The sequence below is a fragment of the Mus pahari genome, chromosome 22, assembly GCF_900095145.1.
Source record: "Mus pahari chromosome 22, PAHARI_EIJ_v1.1, whole genome shotgun sequence".
Classification (NCBI taxonomy): Eukaryota; Metazoa; Chordata; class Mammalia; order Rodentia; family Muridae; genus Mus; species Mus pahari.
In genome coordinates this window covers 13,048,375-13,070,055 of record NC_034611.1, presented here as the reverse complement: position 1 = coordinate 13,070,055, position 21,681 = coordinate 13,048,375, and the positions used below count along the sequence as shown (strand labels likewise).

Below are 21,681 nucleotides of genomic sequence, written 5' to 3'. Positions count from 1 at the left end.
CAGATCTTTATGCTTATACTACAGGCACTTTATCAATCAACTCATCTTTCCCTCCCAGTAAACACAATTTTTCCTAAAAAGGAATTTTAAAACCAGTACTATTATCACAAATGAACAATGAGAGATTCTTCAATGATTAAATACTCAGGAGGCAGGAAGCATCTTTTCCTAATTATTGCAAGTCTTAACAGTATATCGCACAAGACTCCCCCCACCCCCCCATGCAGTCCTGAGGCAAAAAGTTTACGGAAACTTAGTCTCCTGGAACCGTGGCATCCCATAGCACGTATGCTCCAATTTTGTCCTTGTGTTAGAGTATGGATATGTCTGCTTTTTTTCAGTATTGTTTTATTATAGGAATCTCCAAGCAAAGACTTCCCAAATACCTAAGCAAAATTGAACTTTGCTTCCTGGCCTTCACCAATGCCCTAGGTAGTCCTTGAGCCAACCCTGGACTTGGAATTCAGTAAGAATGTTGCCTATTCAGTGACATTCAGAATTGCCTCTAGTACTGTAAGAGATAGTGAAAGAAATCAGGCATTACATTCTACTTCACAGAGTTAGAAATCTCAGGGCAAGCTTAGCAAAGTATACTTAGAATCTTCATTACAGTCAGGTATGGCAGACTACATTGCATATTAGAAGAAAGTTGGTGAGTTCTTCTGACAAATGGAGATTCCCTACAGTTACTTAAAAGAGAAGCCAAGTTACTCCCATATACAGGAATTTACAATGACCTAGGAAGAAGAAACATTGTGGTCTAAGAAGGAACTAGAGTAAACACATAGAACTATAGATAGCTGAGTCACTCCCATACACAGGAATTTACAATGGCCTAGGGGGAAGGTGGACTATACAATAGACTAGAATTGGAACTATGGCAAGGGCATGAAGTCCTTGCCCCTGGCTTCTAAGATCAAGCTGACCTTAGGTGGGGCTGATTTTGATCCCAGTTGTTAACATTGATTTTTATCCCAGTTGGTTCCTATTAGCTTTTTGTATGCATTCCTCTGTTTTGTGTAAAAGTCATTTATAAAACTGGTGCTTGCTTTGAGACAAATTACATTCAGATATCACACTCCCTTGTGTCCATGTCTGTTTGTCATCCTTCTCGCCAACTCCCTGCCCTCCTGTAACCAGAACCCGGATTTCTTCCACGGATTGAGGGGGGCTGACTGAGGCCGGTCCGTGGCACTGGGTATTATATCTACCCTTAGTATTTTCTTCAAACAAGTAGTTAGTGACAGTTAACATAAGATCCAAGTTTGAGCTTCAGCAGGTGATGCTCACTTTCATTAGGAGAAGCACACTGTGACCTGTCTTTCTCTTCTATGATGCTATTACCCCAAACTGGAGCTACATAGCAGTGACATTTTGAGCAATCACTCCAGGACTTTGGTCAGTTTGGTTGTCTGAATTTTGCTTTCTAGTAGGTCCCTGAAGAAAGGAACATAGTGACAGTATTCTTTGAATTTTTAGGTATTTCTAAGGAATACACAGTCAATCATTTTACAATAGACAGGAATAAAGTTTCTTTGGCAATACCTCCTGTAGCAGGAAATGTAACCTGGCCTGACTGGCTGTGGAGCCCATTATAAAAAAGAATTTCAGAACAAGTCAGTATGAGCAAAGATGGAGAAAAATACCAAGCAGAGAAAAAGTACACCCTCAGAGGATGTTTGGAGTATGGTTGTAAGAAAAAGATGCACAGAGAAATTCAACAATAGCTACAAACAGGATTTTGTGGCTTTTGCTGTAGTTATGTATTTGGTTTATTTTGTGATGTTGGGAATTGAGCCCAGAATCTTGTATAATCTAGACTAGCACTCTATCATCAAATTACATCAAAGCCCAAATTTCTGGGCTTTGAAGTTATATTGTTTAAAGGGTTCAATTTACAAGCAGGTTCAAAGATTAAGCAAAGTTTAAAATTCAGTGGAGTTTAAAATTAATTAGAAAATATAAACAGGTGTGTTGTTTCTCTTATAGAATTTAACTTTATAGATGAAATCCTGCTGTGGCTTATGAGGTACACTATTCAGTTGCACGGATGAGAGTGTTGATGTGGATGAAATTGAAGCTAAGGCTTTAAGACATACCTTTTGGCTTAGCATAGCTCATGAGTTGCTTTGAATACTCAGGTTTGAGCTGACCTTCAGACAACTGAGCATGGTCACACTAGCCCTTTAAAATCCTTGGCTTTCAGCTAGTTAGAGACATAAAGAGCGTAAGGGCAAGGGACTCTGCCCTTCCCCGTGTCTTAATAGTTTTTTCCCATCTTGTTTTCTCAGTCTTGTACTCCAGTTCTTCAGTGGTTATGAAAGGTTGATACTCCCTTTTAAAGTCTGCCCAGTGTATACCATGGCCCTGCCCTTTTCTGGTATCACTCTTCCTTGAAAGCCAATCAATACCATTGGAGTTTAGTTCTTGTGATTTTCTTACTCTGGAATTTCATGCCTTTCCACGTTTCTTGTAATCCTGAAATGCTCAAATATCACTCCCTCCCCTGACCCTTCTCTTCCCACCTATACATAAGTGACTATTATACTGTTCATGCCTATTGTTTTTATTCATATTTTGACCAGAGGAAAAACAATACTTTTGTGGTTATTCACTATGTTCATATTGTATTTCAGAACATGAATTTACCAGAGAGTAAAATGTCAAATGTCTATGTCTGCTTCTCCCTTTAGTTAATTTATATACATTTACTTATTCAGTGAGTTCATACAGGACACATGCAGCACCTATCATTTAGTATTTTTCCCCTGGGTAAATGTAAACCAGCTGGAGAGTTTTCGATAGAAAAGAAAGGAATCTGACATGAACTTTATCATTGCTCATTGCTTGGAAAACAGAAGTCAGGTGGGTAAAGAAAGAAGCGGAGGCATTGACTACTGGAGAAGCCCAGGGGAGAGAAGATGCCAGTGATACTCAGTTTGATGCTATCTGAGGTGGAGCATATCCTAAAGTCTTCATAAGCAGTATTTGCATTTGGAAGGAGTAAATTAAGGAACAACTGTGATTGTCTTTGAACTTCCACAGAGGACTACTTTAATTCTGGTTCCTACTGGGAGGAAATCATTCATATTCTTGACATTTTGCTACCACACATTTAAAGGCTGCAAACAGGTCTCTGGTCTGTGGTTCTCGTGAACCAGCACAAGAAACCATTACTCTTCTAATACTGTGACCTCATAGTAAACCTAATACTATTGATGGGGTTCTTCAGGAAGAAGAAAATAAATATTTGGTGCATTAGAGTTTCACATGTATGAAGCATGAAATGGAGCCACCCAACAACACACATACAGAATCCTAACATTTAAAAAGCAAGGCAAATGAGCAAAGATATCATATGTCTTGGGAGGTTTTCTTAGATTTTTTTTTTAATGTGCTAGAATAATACCAAATTTAGTACCTCAACCATTTTATGTGAATAGCTCTATGGCATAAATACATCCATACACAAAACCAAGTAATTCCCTGTGCTTATTCACAAATAGCTCCTGACTCTGACGCTTACCTCCACTGTCCTTGGCCACTTCCAATCTCTTTTCTGTCTTTGTGAATATCTTTCCTCTAGCTACTTAAGTATGTTTTAAGTACACAGTATTTAAGTATACAGTATCTGTCCAGTGATTTGTTTACTTAAATTATGTTATAATTACATTAACGTATATTAAATTACAATTAACCACATTAGGCATATTAAATTATATTTTATTAATTCATTATTTAGTTCATCTATTTAAATTAATTTATTAGTTTATTATTAATTAGGTATTAATTAAATGAAATGATAAAATCCTTAGGCCTCATTCACACTGTGGTGGGTTCCAATTTTCATTTCGGATGGGACAGTTTTAAATGCATGAATCATTACAATAGACTACTTGATGTGTCATAGCCAACAACAACTGAAATGAGAAAGTATTACCTAATAATGTCTTTTCTATTGTAGCCTGAACGTCTTGCCACTTAGTGGCAGAAGCAGAGGTGGTCATGTGAAGTACCAAGCTAGCGATACACTTGTGTGCTTTATCTTTATCTTTATCTTATCTTTATCTTTATCATCTTTATCTATCTATCTTTATCAGACTAAGAACATGCACAAGCACTCCACTGAAAATGTGGTACATTATATACAACACGATATTATTTATAAACAAGAGGGATTAAAGTTCAAATGCACAGAGTGTCGCTGGGATCCGTTTATTAGTTCATTGTACCTTTGCAGGAATGTTTCCAGGACTTGTATGAGATACTCAAATCTTCAGACACGTTTGTCTATTACAGAAAGCCTATGCAGATCCTCTTGTATATGGACATAATTTCGAGATTACTCATAATCCAAACTGAACAGGAAGAAACAGCAGCCATCTGTGTTGTCTAGCGTGTAACGTAATGTCAGGAAAGAGGTGTGTACACATTTGGCTCAGATGTGATTTTCTTCTCTTCCACTTTTGATCCACTGTTGATTAAATCCTTTCTATTCTTCCTGAGATTCATCATTTGAATATGCCCATATCTCCTTGTACTCATGACTCCCTCAGGTCATTTTCAATACTGACATGCAACTTTTTAAAGTGCTAATCCTCAATTCGGAAGTTTTCAACTTTGAGGTTAGATTAACAAACATACCTCTGCTGTGAATACTGGCCAGAAACAACCAAAATAATGGAGGTATAAAATATTTTCAGATACTCATACTATTTCAGGGAAGACTTACACCAATGTTACTTATGGTTAAATTTTATTTGACATAATTACCAAAGAGCATCATTTAAGAAGGAAAAGAGAAGTCGGGCGTGGTAGCACACGCCTTTAATCCGAGCACTTGGGAGGCAGAGGCAGGCNGATTTCTGAGTTCAAGGCCAGCCTCGTCTACAAAGTGAGTTCCAGGAGAGCCAGGGCTATACAGAGAAACCCTGTCTCGAACAACAAAAAAAGGAAAAGAGAAAGCTTTGCCATCAAGAATGAAGTCCTTTTGGACATTAGAACAGATTAAAAATTATGTATGTTTCATCATTGCAGCTGAGAAATGCTCCTCATAACGTCCTCTTTGAAATGTCACTGCATCATCCATCTCTTTGGAAGGAAAATCATAAAAAAAAATCATAGACAAGGCATTTACCTTCCTTACAGTAAGGTTCATTCTTTCTCCAATAAGGTCACTCTCATTATTTATTCCACCAGGAAACATGCCAATATATACTGTGTTTTAGGTAGCTTGCACATCGGATTTGATCAAGTGTTCTATTAGCTTCTGATATATGCATGGCTGAAACAGGAATACCTCTAAAGGTATTATACATTTGCATTCTGATACTGAATTCTCTTTCATTAACTTGTGGCACATTAAGCAATTTAGCTGTTAGCTGTGGTTATTTTTACTGTCTGCAAAATAAAGTAAAATTTGGCAGAGAAGCTTTAGATAGACATCATTAATAAGCAATGATCCCAGAAAGTGCTAATTTCTTCTGTTGCCTGGCTACAAAGCTTTGTAAGTAGTGGTATGTTTATGAGACCTCTATGGCCAGTACAATCATTGTTTGCTATCACAGGATGTTGTCCATTGGGCATGGACGGAACCACAATTACACCTTATATATTGGTACATGCCTATAGACCCAGTTGTTAAGGAAGCTGAAGGGACAGAGTCTCTGGGCCCTGGTGTTCAAAATCAGCCTGGGCAACATAGGAAAGTTCTGTCCCACTACCATCCTGAAAATAACTTGTTATTTCCATTTCATGTTTTTTTTTCATGCTGCAAACAGTAAACTTGCTATAAAATTCTGTCTTGTATTCCTATGTTAGAAACTTGCCAAGTGACTGTTATTTAAAGAATAGATGTTATTTTCCATTAATCATTCAAACAGAAAAGTTGCGCATTTGCTGGATGAGGAAAAAACTGAATGAGTTGACCTACCATTTGACCCCACACATTAGGTCACAGTCCTGTGAGGACAAATGGGACTCTTCTTTTCACCCCTACAGGACAGATGGACCTGTGACCCACACTTGAGTTCTGACACTATCCCATTTCCTGTTGTCTAACTTTCATCAGCAGCACAAAACCTCTCCCCAAATAACTAGCTCTTTGCAGTGTCATCCCTAGAGGGCATGCTGCAAATATTCACAGAGGGAAACACAGGAAAACAGATTCTGAACCTTCGTGGAAATCATTGAACCTGACAACCATTTTCTCCTTGAATTACCTACATTTCGTCCCAGAGAGGGCTACATTGCTGCTCCAAATACCCAAGTTTTCGCGCTCTCTACATCTTTTTATGAGGTTGTATTTCAGTCTATTTTCTCTCCCACCAGACAGAAAATAATCAGACTAGTTTGGGTCTCAAAACAAGAATATGGATCTAATAATAGCTATGTTTCATGGTGTGGGCCCTTGTCTGCTTGTACAATACAGACATTTTGTATTTTATAGGGACTTTTTCTTTTTAAATTGATTTCTAATGTGTTTTATGAAAATTCAATTTATCTACAGGACATGTTTTTTTTGTTCTGTTTGATTTCAGGCATACCTCCTGTAAAAAGATATCAGTTAAAAAAAAATTACTTCATTTCATGATTTCCCCAAACATACAGACAAAAACAATGGAGATTTTCCTCAGTTAAGTAATTTCACTGGTAACTGGTAGTGTAGTTACAGTATCAGGGATAGCATGGAAAATCCAGATGTGATAGTGTAAGAAATCCCTGAACGTGGAAAGGAAGTTCTACATCCACACTTAATACATCATAATGATCTTAGCTGTCCCTCAGATAATAAAGAACAGTTCTTTAACGATTTTTGAAACAAGTTACCATTAAGTAGCCCAGGCTGGCCTCAGATTTGAAGTTTGCCTGCTTTTGCTTCCCACATGTTGTGGTTGTAATTGTGTGCAACCATGTCTGTTCCAAAGTTACTCATTTCTTTCTAAAGCACTTCTGTGTAATGACATTTTAATTTAAAATGCATATTAAAATGGAAAAAGGAGTGCTGAAACAAATGTATCAGTAACTGGTGTTTGATACTGGAGTGGCAGCTGCAGTATCGAAGTCCTCTAATGATTGTGATTATTGGCAGAAATCTTAGCTTTATTTCTAGAAGGTATCTAGATAGAAGGTATTCATGATAGAACCTTTGCCTACGTCTGGTTTGATAGATTTTATGATAAGCAGAGAAAAGACTTCCTCCCTCCCTCTCTCTGTCTCTCTGTCTTTCTGTCCCTCTCTTTCTCTGTCTTTCTGTGTATGCAAGCATATATAGTATTTTATTCTTTTAAAAATTTAAAATACTTTTCTAACAGTTGTTTAGCACTTGATTTTAGAAGATCTGTGGCATGCATCATCTTAACTATAACTGAAAATCTCTCATCCTGGAATACCCGTCCCATCATGTCTACCATTGGTGAAGCAGGGAGGAGAGATGGGGAGCATGTAAAACTTGGGTTTCTACCAAGTTTCTGGAGCCTTGTATGGACTACCTACAAGAAGAATGATATTATAGGGATGATTTTGCCAGCAAAGTACCGATTGAAATGCTTAGAATTTTAGGGCATCTGTGGCCACACTATTTTTAATTTGCCAGATCCTGTCTGAATGGGTCATGCTATTTAGGTCCAAAGGCGATGACTTTTTTTTTTTTTTTTTTAAGATTATTTTTACTTTCATTAAAATTTAATTAGAATTTTAGTAAGTATCCATTCGTTCATCCATTTTAGGAGGAGAACTTAAAACTCTCTCCAAAAAATCATATCCTAGTCGAGACTGTAAATATAGTATCACTAAATGACAATGACTAAAGGCTCTTGAGTCTGGACAGAATGGGTTTGAAATAATTGCTTGTGACCAGGAGGAATGTCTTGTGAGCATAGCGTTCCCTCCTGATATCTTGTGAGCTCATTCCCCATTGAGGTCATCAGCCATCCCCTATGTAGTAAGACTCAGAAGGAAGAAGGATAAGGTTGTTTCTGCTCTAAGCTCTCATTGGATGACTTAGTCTACAATTTACCATACTTTTCTTCTTGCCTCATCTCCAGACTCACTAAAATACTCTGAGGCCCCAGTTTATGAGTTAGTGCTATCAGTTTATCAGGAAGAAAGCACACACTCATGTGCTGACTTTTAGCCTGCTTGCCCTATGTCTGGAGTGTTCCTGGAAATAGCCCCACATAACATGGCAGAGATTAATTCTAGTTATTTTCCTGTCTTATTTGTGCATTAACTGTGCTCTCAACTGCTGTAATACTCCAGGGGAAACTGTCAGACTATAAATGGCTGCATGAATTTGACAAATGGACTGTGAAAAGCAACGTGTTAAATAGCTGAGTTTGGATGATCCCCCATCTGAACACTCAAATTTCCAGAGTATTTTCAGGAAAACCCCAGCCTTGGAGGCTACTTACCAAGGTAGTTACTACAAAGACTTCCACCCCCTGCTCAGACTGTGTCTGAAAACAAAAGTTTAATTTTTTAAATTATTTATTCTTTTAGTAAACATGTTTGAACATATACTGGAAGATTAGCATTCTTTTTATCCTGGGTCTAAAGGTAGGTAGCAGCAAAAGAAATTATTAATTTTAGGGGTAAAATGAGCAATAATACAGATAAAACATGGAAGCAAATGCTAAGTGCCAATGATGAAATAAGTCAGGAGTTGATTAAGGAGTGTCAAGGTACTTGCTGGTTTAGATATGGGGTTTCGGAAATTCAATGAAAAAAATGTAGTCTTTGTTAAAATCTAAAGAGGTAGAAAAAGCAAGCCCTTTTCATTTGAAACCCAGGAACACTTGTTCTGGAACAGTTTCCTCCAAAATTGAAACATTCCTTCCTGCTGGCAAGTTCCTTAAGCAGGAAAATAATCAACTCAATAGATTCAGGAAGTTCCTGAAACTGAGCAAGATTCACAAGGAGCCTTCTGGCCAGAGTAAGTAGTAATAGCTGAGAGTCTCACTCAGACCTGTAGAGAAAGCTGTAAAACAAGCCAAGTTGTAAAGAAGATTCTAAGACAAGACCAATTGCCTGGAGAAAGGGAATATGGTTGAGCAACCTGGAAAGAGGTTTTGCCTTACTGAGTCACTTAGAACAGACAATCTGTTGAACTGCCTGCAGGATGTGCATTGTGCTCCAGATTCCCAGATTCTGTGCGCTATCACCCATGCTGGAGCAGGCTTTGGAGATATAGCTGTCTTTGAGTCACTGCTGCTCATTTAAGTAATAAGTCCTCAAATATTTTCCTGTTATTAGTCCCCATAAAACTCAGGGTTCACCAATTGGACTTTGGTGATGTCTGTACTTTGGTTGTTGTGGGCTCCCATCTTTGAGTAGATATGTGTGTGTAGCATCTCCCCAGGAAAAGTTTCATCACAAAACAATATGAAACAGTTTCAGGATTCGAAAAGCCAGGGAGAGGACAGAGTCCTTATTTCATAAAAACCTGCAGCAGTTGCATGGAAAACAGATAAAGGGAAGCAAATGTAGATTTCCAGAAAAACCACTGTGGTATTGAGACAGGCGCTAAGTATTATTTACTCCTGGATGGCAGCATGGGGAAGGGCATGTTGGGTCTCTAAAGTTTGTTCTGAGATACTCGAAAATGTGTTACCATTAGCTGAGCTATTTAGATCAGCAGATGAAAGGCCTAAAGTTTAAACATTTTACACTTGAAATTTCTCCTAAATACTGAAGTAGATATTTGGAGTGAGCAGGTGGATGTTAGAGCTTGGGCCTAACGCCTAATCTAAGGGGTAGATACATTCAGGTATTGGAGCATTTGTAAGACAAAACAAGATAGTCACATTCATAGATCCACCATAAATAAACTTAATGTATTTTCATAGTGAAAGATGGCATAGTGCCACCAATGAAGATAGCTTTTAGCATTATGTCTAATTTTATTGTCAACTTGCTACAAGTTAGAGTCAGTTGAGTAGGAGGCCTCACCTGAAAAACTGACCTGATTGCCTTCATTGATGTAGGATGGTCCAACCCTACTACTTCCTTGAATGGAATGACATTCAGATAGATGTCTTATATACAAATCATTATACTAATTAATATAGGCTCCTAGAAGCACACATAATAGTGCATTTTCTCCCTCTGGACCCAAGTGTTTCCAATGTGCCATTCACATTTACAGTTCAGTGCTCAAAACATCAAAACATTTTCAAGTTCTGTCATTGTATCTTGATTCTTCAGATTTTCTAGTACCAGGTCCGCTATCAGTGGGATCCCATGGCACTGAGGTGGGGGTTTCATCCATGCAAAATTCTTTCTCTGGCTTCTGCATGCTTATAGCTCTTCCTATGGATGGCTTGATTCACATAAAGTCCAAGAACATCCCCGTAACTTAGCTCAAGTTTTTCCGACTTCTGTCTGTTCTACACAGATTACGATCTCTGAAGTTTCTGTTATCTTTGCATAGCACACGGAAACATTCTTAATGCTTGATGATTTCTAATTAATGGATAGAAAAGAGACTTTGCTGTGAATGCTGACTCTGATCCTTTGCAAGCAACTTTGCTGAGGGTTCTGGGGTAGCTACTGAGTTCCCTGGGACAGGTGAGTGGCATTGCCTATGGATGAGCAAGAGCTAGTGCAACGTGATTTTGCTTTGACTTACTTCTGTGGAATTTAGTCTTAACTTTCTCATTACAGTCACATTAAAGTAGCAATACAATGGCTTTCCCTCTCCTTTATGTCTAATAAGTTTAAGTCTTGAATGAATAATCAAAATTTAAAGCTTTAATATGAAATTCAAATGTATACACATGCACTCATGGGCACATGCATATGCGCAGTATAACGAACAACTTAACAACGCTAGATACTATGTAAGCGGAGTGGAAATTACACCTCTATTGGTTGTCTGATTACAGTTACTTATATGAAGAATGGAATATAAAGAGTTTTTTAATTTTTCTTTTTGTTCTGCTATTCAGATGTCTGTGAGTATTGTCCTTCCTTTTGTGTCAGATGTTTTTTATTATCAACTAGTAACTGCTGAATGATTTTCTTTAGGTTCACAAAGTAAATCCAGAACAGGATGTGAATATGAATTCTTTTAGGGTGCACTCTGGACAGTCCCTGTCTCTTGTGATATGTTTTCCATTGTACTGAGGAGTCAATTCATCACCAGAAGTTAAGACTTGCTTTTGTCTTATAGATGATAAAGGAAATCCACTAGATTTAGTGGTAGATGGTTTTGGTTAATTAAAATAAAAACAGCAAAAATCTAACACACACATATTTTTCCTGAACATCAGTTGCAAATTTTTGAAAACTGATTCATGATGATGTGTTAAATATTAAAATTAATGTAAGATTAATTTAAATTTATAGGGCAGCTTTTCTTAATTTACTGTCTAGCACACAATTTTTAGCAAGCTTTATAAATAACAAAGACTGCCTACCTCCTTCTGTTGTTTCACTGTGGCCCAGTATATTAAAGTTTAACTTGCTAAAATGTTTGAAAATTATCATATACCATGCAGCTCATACCTAGACATCAGTTTGGCACAGGATATCCACTATAGGGAGCTCCTGGGACCCTTCTGAGCAATATATGGATGTTGGTAGTCTCAAGGTCTGCTTTGCTACTTAGCTTTCTAGATGAACACATGTGATCAGGCATTGAAAATCCACAACAACCTTCTACCTAACACCCAGATGGAGGAAATGCTTTCCTTGTTTCATTATCAGTCTTTTCAGGAGCATGATGAAGGCGCTATTATCCAGTTCCTCTGATTTATACAGAGCCATCAACATGGAAAATTTAGGTCATATATGAAGGTCATAGTAAGCAGGAAGTTCATGCTACCTCCAAATAGCCAGACCCAATTCCTTGGCTTGCTGAACTTTCAAACTCATGCTGTCAGTTCAGGAAAATGTATACTATTACTCTTGCCAAAAATTGACATTTGACCTTCTATTAAAATTGTATTTGGGTGCAAAATATTATGCTCCTAACCTGACTGTGATACACTGGATAGTTTAGAGGCAGCTTTCAAGTACTGATTCGGGAAGGAGAAGCTGGAACTGTGCTATGAGACCCAACACCAAGTTATTTCCTAGTTCGTGGATTCATGTAGAGCTCATCGTTATCTGAAACAACCTTAAGTACCATCTGAAGAACTTAGCTTTGGACCTGATAACAATCAAGGATCATTTTTCTAAATCAAACTACTAAATGTAGTTACATCAGAATTTTTGCTGTATTGTACCAGGCTTCTCAACATCTCTTCCCCATCTATTGGAAACCATTTACAAAGTTTTACGGAGATATAATCTAACAGCATCCTGGTCTCTTCTCTTATGTTTGTTCAAGAACTTCTTAGAAACAAGGTTAAAAACACGAAGATGTTAACTCAGTATTGACTAGTGAGGATGAAAGAGTCATTCTCCTTTTCCTCTCTCTGCTGTGTGTATATATACTCCGTTTCCCACAGTGATGACCAGGCGGGTTGTGCACTGTAAGCTGATTGTCACTCCCCACATTTCCTCTCCTCCTGCTCTCTGAAATACTACCCTAACTAAACCACACTTCTGCTTCTGTCTGACTCTGCTTTGTGGAGACATAGGCTAAGATGTCAACCACTAATGAATCTACAGCTTCATTTTCTTCTCTGGAGTTTCATTGGAGGGGGGAAGGAGGAAAATAAAAGTTGTCCAAGTTAAATATGCAAATTTTAAAAATGGAGTACAATTAGCCTTTTGAAAAACAGATTCCTTTTTTCATTTTTAAAGTCAAATATCTCTCACATGCACAGACTTTTTTTTTTTTTTATGATACCTTCACAATTTTACCCTTACTGCTCAGCTAACTGTACCACACAGGACAGGGCATGCCAGGTTCTGCCTAGTTCTGTGGCTCACTTTGCTCACTTTCATTTGTAGGCAGTGTGGGCAGGAGACAAAAGGGGAGACATGCTTTTCACAGCAAAGGAAGATATTTTTATATTGCATATGACAGCCAGGTGACAAGATACCACCTGTTCAACTTCTTCTCATAACACACAGAGAGAAATATCTTCTCTCTTCTGTAAAACATAAAAAAACAAGCAAGCATGCAAACAACAACAGCAACAACAACATGTTTCCTCTTCTCAGGAGGAAGACCGGATACAGAGTAAGGAGAACTTACAACTTCCTTTAGAAAGTCTATATCGAACGTATTTCCCTGACAGCTTTGTATCACGCAAACTTTTTACAGGATTTCCTTGTGCCCACCCTCTTTCTATAATTTCCCCAACTCTATCTCAGTTCTTTCTCACTCATCCATACCTGACTGTCCTTTTCTTTCATTGCCTTCTCTCTCCCCTTCCATCAAATTTTTAATAAGATATTTCCCCTTTGCCCAGGTATAAATTGACAAAAGGGAATGAAAAGCATATATAGTCTGGTACTTGACTCCGAGTCAAGTTCATCACCCATTTGAGGCCTGTGATTATTAGGTGAGAAATGTGAGCTTTAACTACTGAATGTCTAAAGGCATACCAAGTTATCCACAGACTCAAGCAAAGCGTGAGTTAGTCAGTGGGATCCTTGAATTCAGTTTGGTCCCAGAAGCTCCATGTTAATATTCCTAGGAAGCACAATTTTCTTTCCTAATGAGCGTTTTGGTGGAAGAGCCATGGGCATCTTTCTCAATGATGAGGATACGGTGTAGCATTGCTATGACTCACACGAGATTAGAGTAGGAGATGGGGTAGATCAGATGAGACCAAGAAGCCTTGGAACATGGCTAGCTCTGGCTGAACACAGTATAGATGTACCTGAACTCTACAGTATGCAGACTGAGTTTTCTTGGAACATAGGTGATAGATCCTGGGATTGAAGGACATCCAGCTGGAAATATGCAGGAGGCTGGAAAACTGGTATTTTCAAAATGGCTAGATGTGGGAAAACAGGAACAAGCATCTCAAGGCCATTGAGAAAGCCGAAGACATTATGCAAATATTGTTTAATTATCAGTGACATTTTTGGGACACTGGAGAAAATGGGATACTTGGTGTGAGGGATTACTCTTCTTATTCACTATTTGCCATTTCAGGAATGGTAAAGTTTGAACATGGAGTTTATATGTGACAAATGCAAAGGACAGACACTGGTTTGTATGACACCGTCGCAACATCAGGCTTGCCTTTTGATTTCCAAGCTGGGTCTCATTTTCTGCTGCTGAAAACACGATGAATTTGGCAATTGGCATCCTATTTTTTGCTGGCTCAAAGGTCAGGCATACTTTACTTTCTCCATTTAAAATGTCACAGAAGTCAAAGTTATTATGGGAAATATTTGTTTTCGCTCATATTTTTTGCTACAATCTTATGTTAAACATGGCTCTTTATGTCTAAAGAATGTTAATCTAAGATGAACACAATCACTAAAATGGCATTTTGCTACATTCATGTATATTAAAAGAAACAGTGCTATTTGATTGCACGGCCTTGTTGAAGAATTGTTCTGGTGAAGTACAACCTTCAGGCTATTCAAACTGACAATAACCTTAATTATGAAACACTGGAGAGGTTTATTTTAAGTCCAGTGTGACCTCCCTGCCATCTCCAGCAATGAATAGATGATACTGTTGGCTAGAAAATGAAGGGGGCATTCTCTTAAACCCAATGTTTTATCATTGGTTATGTTAAGAACACCTCTTTTCCTTTCTTCCTTTGATTAAGGGGCAATATGATAAAAGACCTTAAAAACAAGAAATCAATTACTGTTTTGCTTTCTTTAAAGCAAAAAAAGAAGAAAAAAAGGAAAAATATGGATTTTTTGGCAAATATTACACACATTTTATTTTTTTTATAAATGGGAAGAAAACCTAGCAATTTCAGTCAAATCACTCTAGCATACATGCTCCATCTAGATGAGCGTTCAGCTGGTGTCCTTGGTCCTTTCCCTTAGCTCCCTCCATGGTCTGTTCCCTGTTGTTAGAACAGAATTCAGAAGACTAGCTAATTTGTAAAACAAAAAGACTTATTCTGCCTTATGGTTCTGGAGGGTGGCTAGGTTGTTCAAAATCAGTCAACCCTATCTAGCAACAAATACTTTTAGGATTGGGGGGGTCACAGAACTGTAGCGAAGGGTTGCAGGATGACAAAGGTTGAGAATCATTGCTGCATGCCATATATTTTAAATGGCTATTTTTGGAGGCTATTCTCCTGAGATGACTGGCTTCTTAGGTTTGGCATTTTTTTTAAAAAGCAATATCAAATATAAATATTCATGTGGGATGAGCATCATTGTTGCTCCTGAAAAATCACATTATTAATATTTCATTTAACTACTGACCAGAGTCATTTTCTGGCCTTTTTATGATTATTTTCGATTTAAAAATTCAAACCAACTAGGCATATAAGCACAAATATAGACTTGCAGAATATGTCTATAACCCAACCCATGCAGCTTTCACGAGTTTCAAAACTGGTTGAGAGGACTATACTGCAGCTGTGACAGCTAAAGTTACATTTTCAGTTTTAATTACTGTACTCAAGAGATCTATAAAAGAAAAATTCCTCTAACATCTAAGTCTCACTTCCCCAAAGGCACATAGCCACTTAGAATGCTGGGGGGCTGTTGTTTGTGTAAGATAACAAACCATGTGTTTTCACTTTCTTCAGCAAGGTTGGTTGTCCCAACTGCACAGAATATGCTTGATCACACGTATGTGGGTGGAGGTACATAGGCAGGAATTATGTGAGGATGTAGATTTCCCTTAACTGGATGAAGATGGGAAATATGTAGCCTTGTGGGATTTTCATTTATAAGGACTGCACTAAGGGAATTTGAAGTCATTCTCTGTTAATCCCAGGTACAGACCTGACCAGTGTCCACTGTACTGGCCAGTATTTAATACAGTTTGCTTCAAACTGAGATCATAAATTGTAGTAGTGATCTTCTTAACTGGTAGAATTAACACAACATGACTTAAATCATTGATATTTGATTTATAATCTCATTAAAGAAGTTATAGTACCATCCAAAATGCAAGAATGCTCATGCTCACTCTGTTTGTACTAGCAAATGGTTTGCATATTAAATGCATGTCAGTAGTAAAATAATGCACATAGGATTACTACAAGTTGAAGATAAAGGAGTTATATTTAAAAGCGAGACTAAGGATAAGACTTAGACATATATTAAGTACATCTGGAAGAAATGAATCTTTATCAAGAGAATGCCTTCATAGGGTTGGCCTGGAGTGATTGGGCAGGGCACTTTCCATATTGATGATCAGTGTGGGAAGACACAGCCTATTGTGAATAATGCCATTACTAGGAAGGTGTCTTTAGGGTGTACAAGGTAAACAAACAGACCCCTGCATTAGTGCCTGCCTCTAGGTCTCTGTGTTTGAATTCCTGTACTGACTTCCATAAGTGGTGGACAGTAATGTGAGACTGCAAAGCTAAAATACAAACTCCTTTTTCCCGATTTGTTTTTGTTCATGACGTCATATTATCACAATAGGAACCTTCACTAATACAAGTGACAGATTCATACTCATGTGCTGAATCACTGTACTTTATGCATTTTGTCCTCATGGTCATTAAAAGTATTTTTTTCAGCGTTAAAGGTTAAAAAATTCTTGGGGCTATAGAGATGGCTCAGCTGTTAAAAAACAACCTCTACTTCTCTTCTTGCTTTTGTAAAGGATCTGAGTTTAGTTCCCAGCACTTATTTCAGCAGCGCCCACATGTGGTAGCTCATAACTGCCAATACCTCCTCTAGCCTCCTAAGGCACCAACATTAATTGCACATGTCATCGCCCTCACAGACCAAACAAACTTATGGTGAGTAGATAGAGAAGAACAACACTCTAAAGAAGACAGAAAATTGTATGAGAAATGGAATATAGTACCCCAGAAGTCAAAGTCAGCTACCTCAAATGCAGTCTTAAATGCATGAAAAAGAAAACAAACAGTTCTCACATAGTTTCCTATGAGGAACTCGCTGTCCCATTGTAGGGGAATGCCAGGGCTGGGAGGTGGGAATGGGTGGGTAGGAGAACACATTCAGAGAAGCAGGGGGAGGGGGATGGGATAGGGGGCTCCTGGGGGGACAGAAACAGGAAAAGGGAATAGTATTTGAAATGTAAATAAAGAAAATATCCAATTAAAAAAGAAGCCTATGGATACCTTATTTTATTGCACTTCTTCATAACCTATTTCTACTTCTCAGCAGTTGATGCTAAGTATTTTTCCGTTTTAGAGTTTTAAATTTCTTCTTACAACTTTATCCATATATTAACGCATTGTGTATTATGCTCCAGGCTATCCTCTTTGACTCTCTTCTTCCCAGCTAGTCATCTTCCTTCTTTTGTGTTTGTGTGTGTGTGTGTGTGTGTGTGTGTGTGTGTGTGTGTGATAGGATTTTAAAGTCAAAAGAGATGAAAGTATTTTTGCTTAATGTAGGTGTTTAGTATTTTGCAATGTGTATTATGCATGTACACTGTGTTTTGATGGGGGATATTTTCCAAGTTGTCTGTTAGGCAGCCAAACCTATGGATGCTGAAATTTCATCTATAATATAGCATTGTATTTGAATAAAACTTGTAAATATCCTCCTGTATAATTTAAGCCAACTCTAGGTGACTTAGATGCCTCACACTATAAATAAATGCCTTTTAAATACTCATTATACTGCTTAGAGCATGACAGCCAGTAATGTCATTTATTTATGTGCAGTGTAGAAGAATGTTGTTTTAAAATATTCCTGATTGATTGAATTCATTGACATGTAACTCATGGGTCTGGAGAAACAACTGCATTTTATATCACTTAACTTTTAGTATTACGTACTCCAGCATACTTTAAACTTTTTACGGGAAGGTATCACAACTTAGCTTTCTTTTGATGAGTGGTAACACATTATAATTTTTGCTCAGAAATTGATATAAAAAATCAAATTTTTATTTCATAGTATCATAACCTGAGGTCCAAGAGGAACATGGCAAATGACTTCTGTATGTGAGTTGTTTGATGTTTAACAAAATGGTGACATACCTCGTGTAAAATTAATATTTATATTTCATAACATGTTATGCTAATGGTTAAATAGCATTTTTGATTTTTTTACAGTAAAATGAAAATTCATCAAAGTATATGGAATGGTGAAGAATTCCTTTCTCCTTAGTGTGAAGTTGATATTTCTAGCTGTAGGTTTTCCTCTTCTTTTGAAATATTCTTATAAACATATTAGAGAAAAACTAGCTTATGTAAGAGTTCCTTTGCTATAACCTGATTAGGAATCTTCCCAATGCATTTCACTCTCCGTCTTTCTCTAGTATACGATGTCACCATGACCTTAATGGTTTGATATGAGAAAAATTAGCTGCTGAGAGAGCAAGTTGCCACAAAGTGATGAAAAAAAAAGAAAGGAGCAAAAAAAAAAAAAAAAAAAATCAGACAACTTAACAATTTCTTAGGAATCTCTGATCTGCCCAGACAAAATGTACTGTGCTAGAACACTCCAATCCTCTGGTAATAATTTTAATTTTGAAACCAAATACTTTTATCCTCAAATGCTCTTTCTTGCTTTGGATGTGTGTCCGTCATTTTTTGATAAGAGAGAAACTTGAAACACCTTTTCCTTGCAAATCAGGTAGTGGCAGATTTGTATGACATGCTAGTGCAGGGTGGCAATAGAGATGGGGACATTTGCTTCTGTCTCAAGCAGCCTTCTTAGTGTGTGCCTTCTTATCTCCACTGAAAGCTGCTTCAGGACAGTAACAATTCTGTGTTCATCTTTGCGTGAAGCACTCTGGTACAGCATGATGGCTCGGGACACAGCAGGATCTCGGCGAACACTTTCAGAGAGCAAGAGCAAACCCCAAACAAAATGCTTCCCACTTGACAGAAGAGCCAGGTAAATCCTACCTCATCATGCTTTGCCTGTTCCTTGATTTGGGACTCCGAACTGGTTTCAGGGTGAGATACAGTGTTCAAGGGAACAGAATAGTCACTGAGGTCAAATCATAGTCTCTGTACAAACCAAGTTTCCTTCACTCTTCCGAGTTAAAAAGCAGGCACTGAGTATAGTGTATGTATACCTGGTCTAAAATACATGGGGAGGATTTAAGATCACATTGTTTTATGTTCTATATTTGAGAATATTTGCACACACACACACACACACACACACACTGAAATATCCTAGAGATCCAAATGTAAAGTTAATTTTTGTTTTGTGTATAGCTTAACACAGGGCATTAAAAACTTGTTGTTGTTGTTATCAAACAAAACCACCTTGTTGTTTTGAGACAGTCTCATTCATATCCAGGTTGGCCTTGATATCATTATGTAGCCCAGGCTAGCCTCAAACTCACGGAAATCCATGAGACTTGAGGCTCTCAACTGCTGATATTGTAGACATGAGCCACCACTCCTGCCATGAAGATAACTTGATACAATATTTGGAGTGCGTTTGTGTTTAGATTGCACTGTGCAACATAAAGCCAGTTGTGAAACTTCCTGCTTGTAATGTTATGTGGTCACCCAAAAAGTTTTAGGTTTCAGAGAAGAACAGGCTTTGAGATTCAGAATATTGAAGCTGTATTCAATATTTGCTGATGTTTGAAGTATTTATAATTTCACTTCTGGCTTCACTGATCTTGGCGTTTTCTGTTCTTTTGATAGATATCTATTACAATTCAAATAAAATAACAAAAGATCAGCTCATTTAGATGCAGATTAGTCTGAAAAATCTTGAAATGTTCTTTGACCCATATTCATATATTAAAAAGGGTTATAGAATGATATTAATAAATAGTACTAGAAACAGTTAAAATGCAGGTCATTATTTTTTTTTAAGAACACAGAAACATTAAAACAATGGTTGATAGAAAACAGAGGTAATATTGCACATGCCAGAAAGATTTTGCTGAAGGGACCCTGATATAGCGGCCTCTTGTGAGGCTATGCCAGTACCTGACAAACACAGAAGTGGATGCTCACAGTCAGCTATTGGATGGAACACAGGGTCCCCAATGGAGGAGCTAGAGAAAGTACCCAAGGAGCTGAAGGGGGCTGCAACCCTATAGGTGGAACAACAATATGAACTAACCAGTACCCCCTGAGCTCGTGTCTCTAGCTGCGTATGTAGCAGAAGATGGCGTACTCAGCCATCATTGGGAAGAGAGGCCCCTTGGTCTTGCAAACTTTATATGCCCCATAGAGGGGAACGCCAGGGCCAAGAAGTGGGAGTGGGCGGGCGGTGGGGGGGGAGGGTATAGGGGACATTTGGGATAGCATTTGAAATGTAAATGAAGAAAATATCTAATAAAATAATTAAAAAAAGAAAACAGGTGAAATTAACAAACAAACCAAAACAAAATGAAAAAAACCAATTAGCCAGCATGAACCTTTTCCTTAAATAGCAATACCCTCAGAGAAGTATCAAGCCAATTAGTAATATTCATTTACATATTAAAAGAATATAAACAAAAGAAAGTTAGTACTTTGATTTAATTATATTTTTTACTACGTTGCATTATATTATTCACATTCAATGTAAAGAAATAAAACATAATCTGAAGGAAGTTATATTTTCACTATTATTCAGAATAAAACCAGTCTAGGTATTTTTTGCAGAACCAGAATTTTTACAATGGGTAACACATGTAGGCTACAGTAGACAAATATATGGCTGTCATTTTTTACCTAAGGAAGCATCTTGTGGGACCTGAATTTTTTTCTACTGACAATAAAATATGGAACTCGAAATTTCAAATTCAAAGAGTCTGACTCTGAGCTTATAGGAATGCTGGGTAACTGAAAGGGGGGACTTTTTCTTTGATCTGCGAACAGTCATTGCAGAGATGTTTAAGAGTAAAGTGCAGACGAGTTATATGTAAGTGGTTGTCTTTGATGTATTCTCGGTTATAAACCGGAAAGAATGCCTAGGAATTCAGGTAAATGAGTAGAAAATACTTTATAAATAATGAAGATAAATATTTTCAAAAATTTGGGGCCAAGCTTTAGTTTGTAGCTTTGCAGAACTATTATCTATACAGACTTAGGCATTAACATATATTTTAATCCAATGTTGCAAATTTGGGGGGTTGTGATTAGTGAGCAATATATGTGGGTTAGGGATGAATTGTATGTGAAAAAAAACAAAAATGAAAATTTAAGGTTCAATGAAATGAGTTGCATTTATCCTCCTCTGGTAAAGTACTACCTGCCTGATAGTGAAACAATATTCACTTAGCATCTCAGAAGCCAACAGCACAAAACCACAGATAGGTTTCCAAGGATGGCCTTGGAATTATTTATCTTAGGGCATGGCAGGCACATTTGATCAGTGACCAGCTGAAGCAACGGTGTTGAGTCTCTGATCTGCGGAGACTTGGGAAGACCTTCTGGTACCACAGGATGCTGCTTAAGGTTTTCAACTATTTAGGCAGGTATACACTTGAGTCACTTCCCTCAAGGTGAATATCAGTTTACTAACAAAACTTTGCAGTTCTGGCAATGAAATACTTCCCATCCTAAGATAGATGGAGGACAGACTCAGTAAACGAAATTTCAAGGACATTTTGTCTGATTAAAAAAATGACCCAGCAAAGGAAGGAAGGAAGGGAGAAAGGACAGACATGATGCCATGAGCATAGATATAATGTGAATGATGCTTCTGGTTGAAAACTGTAAAGGAAACAAGGAACGAATTAAATTC

General features: G+C 37.6%; 1 protein-coding gene across 1 annotated transcript in view; it reads right to left on the bottom strand.

Moving 5' to 3' along the window:
• Nucleotides 1–21,681, bottom strand: part of Xkr4 (XK related 4) — a 352,079-nt gene that overhangs the window by 130,209 nt on the left and 200,189 nt on the right. The window lies entirely within an intron of this gene.